This window comes from Schistocerca nitens, chromosome 7, assembly GCF_023898315.1.
Source record: "Schistocerca nitens isolate TAMUIC-IGC-003100 chromosome 7, iqSchNite1.1, whole genome shotgun sequence".
Lineage (NCBI taxonomy): Eukaryota > Metazoa > Arthropoda > Insecta > Orthoptera > Acrididae > Schistocerca > Schistocerca nitens.
The window spans coordinates 330,045,388-330,058,104 of record NC_064620.1 but is presented as its reverse complement, the minus strand read 5'-3'; the positions used below and the strand labels follow the sequence as shown (position 1 = coordinate 330,058,104).

Below are 12,717 nucleotides of genomic sequence, written 5' to 3'. Positions count from 1 at the left end.
GGACATTCATTGAGAAGGGAATGCTTGCTAGTAGATGCTGTGGAAGGATTGGTTTGTGGGAGAAGACTGAGAGGAAGAAGGAGATACAAGATGATAGACGACATAAAGGGAAGAGGAAATTTTACAGACCTGAAGAGGATGGCAGAAGACCGGACAGCCTGGAGAACTACCATGTGAAAACCTGCCTTTAGGCAGAACACTGATGATGATGATGATGATGATATAATTCTGACAGGCCCATTTTTCTCATGGCGTGATTGCGCGCGAAATGTTTTAAAATCCACATGACTGCTAATGTTTTTCTCATTTGTCTTTGCTTCTCTACAAGTTTTATGTTATTTCTGCACATATATAAGAGTTGTCTCTCATCTCCTATTACAAAAACAAAAATATCTAATTATATGCCCACCATATTATGTATTAACATTTGGCAGTTCAGGATACACTTTACAATGACTTTTCGTTACTTAAACAGCAGTTGTGATATCAGTACTACCATCCAGACTTGGTGGAACTAATAAGTCAAAATTATTTTAATCTCGAATATTAGCTATGTTCCTGGTCATGAAACGTCTATTTGAATGGAAGTTGCCAAAATTTGTAACGTACGTGTGGTCTCATCTTGTTCACCAACTTGTGTAACACGTGGAAGCCAATGATTAGAACAAGGAAATGAAGCTCGTAAACATATTTCACGCAGAACGGATACTATCACTTCTCGTATTCCATTATTCAGGTCATTCATGTTGATTTTCCCTTCATATGCACGCTCCATAACCATTTCTCACAATCAAAAATCACACGAGGTAAAGTCTGATTATAGTGAAAGCCAGTACGATATTCCACCACGACCGATCCATCTATCGAGAAAAGTTTGGTCAAGATATGTACAAACAGTGTGCGCATAAAGCGGTGGTGCCCCATCTTGGAAGAAACCCACACAGAACATTTATGCAGGAATTTAATCAATGGCATGTGTAAAAGTAAGGTCTTTGAAGGTCAACGAAGGTCACAAAAGTGGCATGAACGTCCGTTTGCAGAAGTTGTTCGAAGTGATGACCATTGGTATCAACGCAGTGCCGCAATCTTCTTATCATGGATTGAGTGTATTCCTTATCACATCGGCATTTATCGAAGCACATGCTCTGACAGTTCTCTCTCGCTTATCTTCAGGTGTAGTTGGAACGCCTTTATAAACAATGTCTTTTACGAATCCCTACAAGAAAAAATCAACAGGTGACAAGCCTGGCGAGCCATCAGCGGAAAATGTGCCGGACAGCCATCCCATTGATACCACATTCTTTTCCTTTCTCCTATAGGTATTTCTTCCAATAACAGACCTAATGTTTCTTGCAGGAATGTGGTATACTTCCTACAATTAAGATTTCCTTCGATGACATAGAGGCCTATAATTCTGTCCTCCAGAATCCCACACCATACGTACACCGACCTCGGTTTTTGATGTGCAATTCACCGCAGGTAACATGGATTTTCAGTTGCCCAATAATGTTGATGATGTTGTTGTTGTTGTGGTCTTCAGTCCTGTGAATGGTTTGGTGCAGCTCTCCATGCTACTCTATCCTGTGCAAGCCGCTTCGTCTCCCAATACCTACTGCAGCCTAGAACCTTCTGAATCTGCTTAGTGTATTCATCTCTTGGTCTCCCTCTGCGATTTTTACCCTCCACGCTGCCCTCCAATACTAAATTAGTGATCCCTTGATGCCTCAGAACATGTCCTACCAACCGATCCCTTCTTCTAGTCAAGTTGTGCCACAAAATCCTCTTCTCCACAATTCTATTCAATACCTCCTCATTAGTTATGTGATCTACCCATCTAATCTTCAACATTCTTCTGTAGCACCACATTTCGAAAGCTTCTATTCTCTTCTTGTCCAAACTATTAATCGTCCATGTTTCATTTCCATACATGGCTACACTCCATACAAATACTTTCAGAAACGACTTCCTGACATTTAAATCTATACTAGATGTTAACAAATTTTTCTTCCTCAGAAACGCTTTTCTTGTCATTGCCAGTCTACATTTTATATCCTCTCTATTTCGACCATCATCAGTTATTTTGCTCCCCAAATAGCAAAACTCCTTTAATACTTTAAGTGTCTCATTTCCTAATCCAATACCCCCGGCATCACCCGACTACATTCCATTATCCTCGTTTTGCTTTTGTTGATGTTCATCTTATACCCTCCTTTCAAAACACTGTCCATTCTACCTTCTACGAACTTTTCTTTTGTTTCCTTTACTGCTTGCTCAATATACAGATTGAATAACATCGGGGAGAGGCTACAACCCTGTCTCACTCCCTTCCCAACCACTGTTCCCCTTTCATGTCCCTCGACTCTTATAACTGCCATGTGGTTTCTGTACAAATTGTAAATAGCCTTTCGCTCCCTGTATTTTACTCCTGCCACCTTCAGAATTAGAAAGAGAATATTCCAGTCAACATTGTCAAAAGCTTTCTCTAACTCTACAAATGCTAGAAACGTATGTTTGCCTTTCCTTAACCTTTCTTCTAAGATAAGTCTTAGGGTCAGTATTGCCTCACAACTGATCTTCCAAACTGATCTTCCCCGAGGTCGGCTTCTACCAGTTTTTCCATTCGTCTGTAAAGAATTCGCGTTAGTATTTTGCAGCTGTGACTTATTAAACTGATAGTTCGGTACACGTGCTTTCTTTTGGATTGGAATTATTATATTCTTCTTGAAGTGTGAGGGTATTTCGCCTGTCTCATACATCTTGCTCACCAGATGGTAGAGTTTGGTCAGAACTGGCTCTGCCAAGGCCGTCAGTAGTTGTAATGGAATGTTGTCTACTCCCGGGGCCTTGTTTCGAATCAGGTCTTTCAATGCTCTGTCAAACTCTTCACGCAGTATCATATCGCCCATTTCATCTTCATCTACATCCTCTTCCATTTCCATAATATTGTCCTGAAGTACATCGCCCTTGTATAGATCCTCTATATACTCCTTCCACCTTTCTGCTTTCCCTTCTTTGCTTAGAACTGGGTTGCCATCTGAGCTCTAGATATTCGTACAAGTGGTTCTATTTTCTCCAAAGGTCTCTTTAATTTTCCTATAGGCAGTATCTATCTTACCCCTAGTGAGATTAGCCTCCACATTCTTACATTTGTCCTCTAGCCATGCCTGCTTAGCCATTTTGCACTTCCTGTCGATCTCATTTTTGAGACTTTTTCTTATTTTTTGCCTGCTTCATTTACTGCATTTTTTTATTTTCTCCTTTCATCAATTAAATTCATTATCTCTTCTGTTACCCAAGGATTTCTACTGTCCCTCGTCTTTTTACCAACCTGATCCTCTGCCGCCTTCACTATTTCATCCCTCAAAGCTACCCATTCTTCTTCTACTGTATTTCTTTTCTCCATTCTTGTCACTTGTTCCCTTATGCTCTCCCTGAAATCTGTACAACCTCCGCTTTAGTCAGTTTATCCAGGTCCCATCTCCTTAAATTCTCACCTTTTTGCAGTTTCTTCAGTTGTAATCTACAGTTGATAACCAATAGATTGTGCTCAGTGTCCACATCTGCCCCTGGAAGTGTCTTACAACAGACTGTTGCCCCTGCAACTACTGAAAAGGCTGGTGCCTCTCTTCAGGAACCACACGTTTGTCTGGCCTCTCAAGAGATACCCCTCTGTTGTGGTTGCACCTACGGTACGGCTATCTGTATCGTTGAGGCACGCAAGCCTCCCCACCAACGGCAAGGTCCATAATGTATGTTATGCAAATTAACATTTCCATGGTTCTTGATTGTAACCTCGTCAGTAAATAAAATCAGATGTGTCATCCCCGTGAATCTGAAGTAGAGCCCATTGGCACAATGCAGTGCGATGCATACAGCCTGTACTAGTTTTTTCTTGGTAGTGACTGAAATGGTAGGGATGATATTTATGGCGATGCAGAACATGAACTACACTACTCTGGCTCATGCCAGATTCCCTTGCGATTGGACGCGAATTAACACAAGGATCTCGAACCACAGTGGCAAGAGTTTCAATTTCCGTTTCCTCGTTAGTAACTTTCGTTTTCCGTATATCTTTCCGATGCGTGAAAGATCCAGTCGTTCTCTATTTACATACACATATTTATATGTACAACGTGTAGGGTGACTACGTTGAGGATATCTTTCAGCGTATAAGACTCTAGCTCTCACTACGTTGGCGTTCTCCGTAAATAAAAAGCATATCGACTTGTTTTTCGAAGGAATACATCTCTCACATTCGCTTGATTCGACAATACTAGTCTAACCATTCCTATTAGTGTTGTATTGCGAAACCGTCGAATGGTGTCTACATGTCAATGACACGTTAGATGGATACGCCGTATTCGGCGAATTTTTACTATTTGCACGGTATACGAGAGAGAATTATCAGAGCATGTGCTTCGATAAGCGCTGATGTGATAAGGAATATCACTCAATCCATGATAAGAATTACAGCACTGCAATGATACCAATGGTCATCACTTCGAACACCTTCTGTAAATGGACTTTCTTGCCACCTTTTTGACCTTCGTAGACCTTCAAAGACCTTACTGTTCCACATATCACTGGATTCGTCTCGATATCCGCCATCAGAAAATAAATACGAAACTAACGCTACCCATTAAAAAAGAAAAAGTTGACCTTCATGTCTCTGAAGCGAACCAACAAAAACCCAACGTCGTATTATGACCGCCGTTGGCCCATGCAGCTTTTGTCCCACAAAGTTTTCAGCTACTATCATACCTTCGGAGTTATTCTAGGTGGCTATAGTTAGTGACTCACCCTGTATATTACATCGAATCGTTTACGTACCAAAATTTCAATTAAATCTTTCGCTGCCAATGTAGGAGCTGTTATTGTCCAAATTTATTTTTTCGCTTGTTCGTCGAAGGCGTATCGAGTCTTTAACACTTATCACTGCCTAACAAAATAATTGCAACACTATGACTAGTTTTTGTTAGTCACTGCGATAGCAGCGCACTAAGCGGCCAGCGAGCTACACTTCTGAATACGGTATCGGATGAGTGCGAACAGTACGGTTTATATAGATCTGTACCTTAGCGTTCACAGTAGGGAGGGTGTGTAGTGTCATAAAAATTGACAGTAACTAAAAAAATTGGCGGGGTGCGAATAGGACTTGCGCACTAAGGTTTCCACATAAAATTAATTACGTATATAGACAGTTTATCCGTTCTAGGAACCCAGAATCTCGACCATTTTTGCCTGTTATTGACATTGGTATTGGCAAGATATCAGTCCCAGGGGTTATAAGATTTTCAAAAATGATTTAATTCAAGCAATATAAATGCGAATAAAGTCATGTTGGGGGCAGAGTACCATTATTATAAAAATTAACAGTTCTCCATTCAGGCTGACTGGTAAAAGTTTAAAATCAGGTAGGGAATGATTTTATTGCTCACAGACTAGCCTGCAAATGCTTGTTTGACATACAACTTGAAATGCCGTATCTACGTGAGGTATACGCTCTTGTATATCTCATGATGGATTAAATTCCGTAACACGTCATATGAGCAATGGAGTTATTTTTTTCTCGATGTTTGACTTTCACCATAACCACTGAGTTTGCCTGAATGCACAACTACTGACTGTTTTAATTTCAAGATTGAAGTCGGAGAACAAAAGACAAAAGAAATAATTTTTCGTGTGATATAATTACTTACTGACAAATTTCGGGTTTTTTCAATCAGTTGTAGTGCGAAACCTTGTCTCTTCACAAATTTCATGAGAACAGATTTTGATGAGTGAGTGAGTGATACTTATCAAAATACCTGATAAAATTGCTGTACCTTTTGATTGCATTGACTTGAAAGTTAACATTTATTATAACGCCGAGGAACTATAGACCTTAGTATGTGACATATATGGGATGAGAAGTTCCGCCTTATGCAAGACACCTTTTTTCTTTTGTTTCACACATACATGTTTCAGCACTTGTGTGCTATCGTCAGTGGGTTCTATTTTTATTTTTAACTGTAAATTTGTTGTTAACATATTAACATTTTCATCGTTTACAACATTATGTAAAAGTTGCATTTATAACTTAATTGGCGAAAAGTATCATACCTTACATTATATTATTGTCCTCTTGTTTTGGTAGCTGTTATGCTACACAATATACAACATGTCATCTGCAAACAGCAAAACGTAATTTATTTTCTATTAGTTATGTATTTACGAACGGAAATAAGACTGTATCACGTTTTCTTTCTGTAACTTACAGTTTTGAAGTTGTGGTACGTTTTCCTGTTTTGTTGGCGAAGTAAATGGGCTTACTTCTTTGCCTGTGTTCATGTGGTAATGCAGTTTTTCGATTACTCAAAACATAGGCGGAGTTTTCGCTGCCATTACGTGCTGTTGAGCCTGTGAGGCGTTCATTTGTTTCGTAGCGTGTTCTGCTGGCTGAGGCGCGCGAGTTTGAATTGTATTTGGTGTTAGTTGTGTGTGGTTTATGTGGGTTTGCCTGTGTGTGATGAGTACTGGGGCAGATAGAGAGTGTATGTGTGTGTGTGTGTGTGTGTGTGTGAGAGAGAGAGAGAGAGAGAGAGAGACACAGAGAGACTGAAAGAGAGAAATAAAGAAAGAAAGAAAAGATAGAGGATTTGTGTGTGTGTGTGTGTGTGTGTGTGTGTGTGTGTGTTTTACTTGTATAGTTCTTCTATTGTGGCGAAGAGAGTTTTGTTGCACAGTGATGTGTATTCATTGAGTACTTTCTTTCCTTGGGCTATTGATTTTTGGATGTGGTAGTTTTCTTCTATAGTTAATTTTTGGTATAGGCTGCTGCTAGTTTTTAGGATGTGAAGGTCAGTTTCAATGTTTGTTGGGTGGTGGTTGTGTGCTACCAGGTGGTCTGCAAATGTTGAGTGTGTGCTATTGCTTTTCAATGCTCTGAGGTGTTCATTATATCTGGATCTGAAGGTCCTGCATGTTTGGCCCACATATACAGATTGACAGCAGTTGCAAGTAAGTTGATAGATGCCAGACTGGCTGTATTTTTCAGTGTTGGTGGTAATTCTTCCAAGTCTGCTCTGTATTGTGTTGTTGGTTCTGTATGCTATGTTGAGTCCTTGTTTCTTTAGTATATTACCCACCCTGTGTGTGACTTTGTTGTTGTAAGTCATTATGTGCCATTTGTTGCTTACTGTCTGCCGATTTGTTGTGTGATGAGTTGTGTTTGTATGTGTGTGTGTTTCATGGTTATGTGCTGTTTGTTTTTGTATTTTGTGGTTTATTTTGTCTACTCTCTTTGCGTCATATCCATTCTCCTATGCAATTTGTTTTATTGTGTTCAGTTCTTGTTTGTAGTCATGCTTATTCATGGGTATTTTGTTCAGCCTGTGAAGTAAATATCTGAAGCTGGCTTCTTTGTGGGTTATGGGGTGATTGGATTGGTTATGAATAATGGTGCTGGTGAGTGTGGGTTTTCTGTAGATTGTGAATTCATGTTTGTTGTTTCTCTTGTGTATAGTGAGACCTAAGAAATTAAGTTTTTCATCTGTTTGTGTTTCTATGGTGAATCGTATTTGTGGGTGGATGGAGTTTATTTTATCATGAAGTTCTTTTATGCGGGACAGTGGTTCATCTATTAAGCAAATTATGTCATCTACGTATCTGTACCAATATATTATTTTGTACTGTTTTGGTATTACTATTTTGTCAAAGATTTGTTTTTCTATCTGGTTGAGGAAAATGTCAGCTAGGAGGCCACTGATTGGGGATCCCATGGGTAGTCCATCTTGTTGAGAGTAAAATCTGTTGTTGAATATGAAGTAGTTCTGTTCTGTGATGAGCCTGAGTATGGCTAATATTTCTTGTATGTTTGTTGTGGGTATGTTTCCTTGCAGTTGGAGGTTTCTTTCTATTATGTTGATGGTTTCTTCTGTTGGGATGTGTGTGTAAATTGAAATTATATCAAATGAAACCAATGTTGCTGTGTTTCGTATGTTGTCATTTTTTATTTTTTCTATTAAGTCACTTGAGTTCTTTAGACTTCTGTTGTCAGTGTATTTGTATATTGCCTGTAGCAGAGTGTGTGTGTGTTTGGCTAAGTGGTATGTTGGTGCTTTGGTGAAGTTAATTAATGGACGTATGGGTATTCCAGGTTTGTGAACTTTAGGCAATGATTTTGCGGGGGGGGGGGGGGGGCCTTGGGATTTTTCTGTATCATTTTTTTAATCTGTGTTTCTGTGAACATTGTTTCTATGTTTCTCAGGGTTTTCTGTAACTTTCTTTGGTATCGGTTTGTTGGATCACTTGTTAATTCTGTGATGTTGCTTTGGATGAATTCAAATGTTTTGTGATTTTATTCCTGTTTGTTTATGACTACTATTGAATTTCCTTTGCCAGATTTTGTGATGATGGCATTTTCTTGTGTTAATTTATTTTGTAGTTTTATGTAGGTTTTTTCTTCAGGAGTCCTAGTGTTTTCTTTTATGGTGGTTTTGTTCTCTTTGATTAGAACATACACTGAGACCATAATGGGCAGAAAACAGACAATCCAACAAAAGAAACCCACAAAAATGTTAAATCACACAAACACCCACCAATCCCACCACCAATACAACCAACACACCTTTCACAAAAGAGTGATTAATCTAACAGACATAAAATTATCTGAACAAGAAAGCAGCCTACTTGAAAAGGGTCCCAAACATAACATTAACACAATGGTGTCACATAGGATAGTAGAAAATATCATAACAGAAAATGAAAACATCATAAAGCAACAAGAAACACTAAACACACCTGAATTTAATGCAAACCTAACAAGAGTACTAGTTGCTGAGGAAATAAGAAATATAATCAAAGAGAACAAAACCACCATAAAAGAAAACACTAGGACTCCTGAAGAAAAAACCTACATGAAACTACAAAATAAATTAACACAAGAAAATGCCATCATCACAAAATCTGACAAAGGAAATTCAATAGCAGTCATAAACAAACAGGAATACATTCACAAAACATTAGAATTCATCCAAAGCAACATCACAGAATTAACAAGTGACCCAACAAACTGATACCAAAGTAAGTTACAGAAAACTCTGAGAAACATAGAAACAATTTTCACAGAAACACAGATTAAAAAAATGATACAGAAAAATCCCAAGCCCCCCCCCCCCCCTAAAATCATTGCCTAAAGTTCACAAACCCAGAATACCCATACGTCCATTAATTAACTTCACCAAAGCACCAACATACCACTTAGCCAAACACACACACACTCTGCTACAGACAATATACAAATACACTGACAACAGAAGTCTAAAGAACTCAAGTGACTTAATAGAAAAAATAAAAAATGAAAACATACAAAACACAGCAACATTGGTTTCATTTGATATAATTTCAATTTACACACACATCCCAACAGAAGAAACCATCAACATAATAGAAAGAAACCTCCAACTGCAAGGAAACATACCCACAACAAACATACAAGAAATATTAGCCATACTCAGGCTCATCACAGAATAGAAGTACTTCACATTCAACAACAGATTTTACTCTCAACAAGATGGACTACCCATGGGATCCCCAATCAGTGGCCTCCTAGCTGACATTTTCCTCAACCAGATAGAAAAACAAATCTTTGACAAAATAGTAATACCAAAACAGTACAAAATAATATATTGGTACAGATACGTAGATGACATAATTTGCTTAACAGATGAACCACAGTCCCGCATAAAAGAACTTCATGATAACATAAACTCCATCCACCCACAAATACAATTCACCATAGAAACACAAACAGATGAAAAACTTAATTTCTTAGATCTCACTATACACAAGAGAAACAACAAACATGAATTCACAATCTACAGAAAACCCACACTCACCAGCACCATTATTCATAACCAATCCAATCACCCCATAACCCACAAAGAAGCCAGCTTCAGATATTTACTTCACAGGCTGAACAAAATACCCATGAATAAGCATGACTACAAACAAGAACTGAACACAATAAAACAAATTGCATAGGAGAATGGATATGACGCAAAGAGAGTAGACAAAATAAACCACAAAATACAAAAACAAACAGCACATAACCATGAAACACATACACATACAAACACAACTCATCACACAACAAATCGGCAGACAGTAAGCAACAAATGGCACATAATGACTTACAACAACAAAGTCACACACAGGGTGGGTAATATACTAAAGAAACAAGGACTCAACATAGCATACAGAACCAACAACACAATACAGAGCAGACTTGGAAGAATTACCACCAACACTGAAAAATACAGCTAGTCTGGCATCTATCAACTTACTTGCAACTGCTGTCAATCTGTATATGTGGGCCAAACATGCAGGACCTTCAGATCCAGATATAATGAACACCTCAGAGCGTTGAAAAGCAATAGCACACACTCAACATTTGCAGACCACCTGGTAGCACACAACCACCACCCAACAAACATTGAAACTGACCTTCACATCCTAAAAACTAGCAGCAGCCTATACCAAAAATTAACTATAGAAGAAAACTACCACATCCAAAAATCAATAGCCCAAGGAAAGAAAGTACTCAATGAATACACATCACTGTGCAACAAAACTCTCTTCGCCACAATAGAAGAACTATACAAGTAAAACACACACACACACACACACACACACAAATCCTCTATCTTTTCTTTCTTTCTTTATTTCTCTCTTTCAGTCTCTCTGTGTCTCTCTCTCTCTCTCTCTCTCTCACACACACACACACACACACACACACACATACACTCTCTATCTGCCCCAGTACTCATCACACACAGGCAAACCCACATAAACCACACACAACTAACACCAAATACAATTCAAACTCGCGCGCCTCGGCCAGCAGAACAGGCTACGAAAGAAATGAACGCCACACAGCCACAACAACACGTAATGGCAGCGAAAACTCCGCCTATGTTTTGAGTAATCGAAAAACTGCATTACCACATGAACACAGGCAAAGAAGTAAGCCCATTTACTTCGCCAACAAAACAGGAAAACGTACCACAACTTCAAAACTGTAAGTTACAGAAAGAAAACGTGATACAGTCTTATTTCCGTTCGTAAATACATAACTAATAGAAAATAAATTACGTTTTGCTGTTTGCAGATGACATGTTGTATATTGTGTAGCATAACAGCTACCAAAACAAGAGGACAATAATATAATGTAAGGTATGTTACTTTTCGCCAATTAAGTTATAAATGCAACTTTTACATAATGTTGTAAACGACGAAAATGTTAATATGTTAACAACAAATTTACAGTTAATAATAAAAATAGAACCCACTGACGATAGCACACAAGTGCTGAAACATGTATGTGTGAAACAAAAGAAAAAAGGTGTCTTGCATAAGGCGGAACTTCTCATCCCATTTTCTTAGCAAGCACGGAGACAACAAGAAGAACTGCACCACAAGATGATTATGTGACATATATTTCAGCTTGACACGTCTACTCATTCCTGAGAAGAAAATGGTCTTAACAGATGGACGGACAGACAGACACTATGATAAAAAATGGCAAAACATTGTGTGATATGATTATAAATTCACAGTTCTCCTACTTTTCCTTTGATTATACTTCGTTTCTTGGTAGCCTACAGATCTCGATGAGTGAGTTTCTGTGTGATGTACCTAGAGATTGTGTGACATAATTACAGATTTACAGTTTTCGGATTTTTTACTTTGACTCTATGGTGAAAACTTGCTTCTTGCCAAATTGTATGATTCTAGGTCAACGGGAAGTAGGCTATGGATTTTAATGAGGGAGTATGCCAATATCAAAACATTTGACTTATATGGTGTATATTTTGGTTGCATTGACTTAGAAGCTTACATTTATTACACCAGCAAAGGCCTATAGACCTTAGTATGTGGCACAAACTTCAGCTTCATGGATCTACCCGTTCCTGAGAAAGAGGAACTTAACAGACAATTAGACAGTCAGATAAGAATTGAAATTTTTCTTGCAATATAATAACAGATTCACAATTTTCGGAATTTTTTCTTTTGTTGTACTGTGAAATCTTTCTTTTCCGCTAATTTGACGATTCTAGGCAATGGGAACTACCCTACAGGTTTTGATGAGTGAGTTCGCGAGTATCAAAATATGTGACAGTAATGACCGTATCTTCCGAGTGCGTTGACTTAGGAACTTCAATTTTTTACACCACCATGAGAGCGTATGCCTTAGTATGCAACGTAAAATTCGACTTAATGTCTCCCCGTTCTTTAAAAAAAATGGGTCTTAACAGACAGACGAACAGACAAAGTCGAATAAGGAACGACAAAAAAAATTTTTCGTGTGATACAGTAACAGGGCAAAGGCCTTGCCGCAGTGGATACACCGGTTCCCATAAGACCACCGTAGTTAAGCGCTGTCGGGCGTGGTCGGCACTTGGATGGGTGACCATCCAGGCCGCCATGCGCTGTTGCCATTTTTCGGGGTGCACTCAGCCTCGTGATGCCAGTTAAGCAGCTACTCGACCGATTAGTAGCGGCTTCGGTCAATAAAACCATCATAACGACCGGGAGAGCGGTGTGCTGACCCCACGCCCCTGCTATCCGCATCCTCCGCTGAGGATGACACGGTGGTCGGATGGTCCCGGTAGGTTACTCGTGGCCTGAAGACGGAGTGCTTTATAGTAACAGATTTACATTTTTAGGATTTCTTAC

At 38.8% G+C, this 12,717-nt stretch overlaps 1 pseudogene; it reads left to right on the top strand.

The window, feature by feature from the left end:
- Positions 1–12,361: 12,361 nt before the first annotated feature.
- Positions 12,362–12,479, top strand: LOC126196847 (5S ribosomal RNA; annotated as a pseudogene).
- The last annotated feature ends 238 nt before the right edge of the window (positions 12,480–12,717 follow it).